Source organism: Vigna angularis, chromosome 10 (genome assembly GCF_016808095.1).
Source record: "Vigna angularis cultivar LongXiaoDou No.4 chromosome 10, ASM1680809v1, whole genome shotgun sequence".
Taxonomy (NCBI): Eukaryota; Viridiplantae; Streptophyta; class Magnoliopsida; order Fabales; family Fabaceae; genus Vigna; species Vigna angularis.
Genome location: NC_068979.1, coordinates 7,701,874 through 7,703,502, shown reverse-complemented (window position 1 = coordinate 7,703,502; position 1,629 = coordinate 7,701,874). Strand labels below are relative to the sequence as shown.

Sequence of the window (1,629 nt, the reverse complement as noted above, 5' to 3'; positions counted from 1 at the left end):
ATGACCTTACAATAGTTAAAGAATCAAAGTTTTAACAATAATAATATATTTCTAATGTGAGTTTCAGTCTCATCATGATTTCTAAGCCATGTTTGTTTATAATTTTTTTTTATTACCGGTTCTTTGGCATGAAAGACAAGAACATCCATGATAAAAAAAATCGTCATCTGAAGAGCAAGAATGATTATAATATTCAAGTAAAAAAAAAGGAGAATAACAATGATTGGTAGTGCTTTCAATATTGTTGAATCAACGGGGTCGAAATCACACACCGGCAAAAAATTCTAATTCACCATCGCCGAAGGGGACACACCGGAAAATGGTTGGCCCATTAACTCAAAACATGCATGAGCATTAATTCTGCATCTACCACTTTGTCCACTTCCTACGAACAACCTTTCACAAACGAAAACCAAACACATAGGAAAAAACAAAACAAACACAATTAATGAACAAAATGTATTGTTATCTACACATTGCTTAATTCAACTTCACAAACGCATAAAAATCCGGAATTCTCCGTCCACATCTCACACCCTGCGTACATACATCAGTGGAGCCAAATATTACAAATCCATCATATCAAATTACAAAGAAAAAAGAAGAGCAAGAACAAAGAAAATAAAAAAAATGGAACTAGTATTTTTAATGTTGTTACATGACATGACGGTGGTCGAAACTACAGAGCAATAAAACACTATCAGTGAGGGTTTTGATTAACAGGTGTCGGTGGCAGCCTTTTTCTTAATGAACTCGATGCAATCTGCTACGGCTTCACTGTGCTGAGGGTCATGGGGGCTGCAGCGACGGTGTTGGCGTTCGCCGTCGCCGGAGCCACGGTGGTTGGTGTTGGCCTTTGAAAGTGCAGATAGCATCATTAAGCGGAACACTGCTTCTCTGAAACGCTCTAATAAGGTCATTGGAGATGGTGCTTTGTTCTTGCAGGAGTTGCTTTTCAAACGGGGCATGCACTGACCCTTCATCATGTTTTTCTTTCCTCTGTTCAATGCTCCTAATCTATGGATCTGTTAGCAGGAGATAAGTATATATACACACATATATAAGTACAATACATGTGTTACTTTTGTTCGTATATTTTTATTATGTTTTGTGAGTGTTAATTCTAAAGAAAAATGTATTTTTTAATTTATTCAAACATTTGCTTAATAAACTCATTAATACGCTAAAAAGAATATCCAAAACAGAAAATGAGATAGATAAATAACATAAGATAAAAGTTCAATATAATAAAAGACGAGAGAGAAAACACCCAAAGAAAGAGAGAAAAATTGTGAAAGAATGAAAAAAATAGGTGAATGTGGACATTAAATTTAGAGAAAATCTTCTTTGAAAAGAAAATAAAAGAGAGTGCACGATTAATTTGTATAAAATTAAATAAAAAATTTATAGTTATCGCATTTTCTTTTATATATATAAAGAGAGAATCTATTGCTTGGAACAATCGTTTATAAATACATGTTTGCATAGTTGTTTTATAGGGGATTCATGTGCGTGAGCTTTTTGGCTCGTTTGGATGGCTATTCCTGTTTTATAAGGGAATTTAGTTGAATAGTGCGTGACTTATTGCAAATGACCTGTGTTCGATTTCTCAGTATAAAAAAAAACCAA

At 33.9% G+C, this 1,629-nt stretch overlaps 1 long non-coding RNA gene across 1 annotated transcript; it reads right to left on the bottom strand.

Moving 5' to 3' along the window:
• Positions 1-427: 427 nt before the first annotated feature.
• On the bottom strand, positions 428-1,095 carry LOC128194310 (uncharacterized). The gene is made up of 2 exons (XR_008245683.1): positions 659-1,095; positions 428-537 (listed from the first exon to the last, which is right to left on the bottom strand). It is a non-coding gene; the product is annotated as an uncharacterized LOC128194310 (long non-coding RNA).
• Between the last annotated feature and the right edge of the window lie 534 nt (positions 1,096-1,629).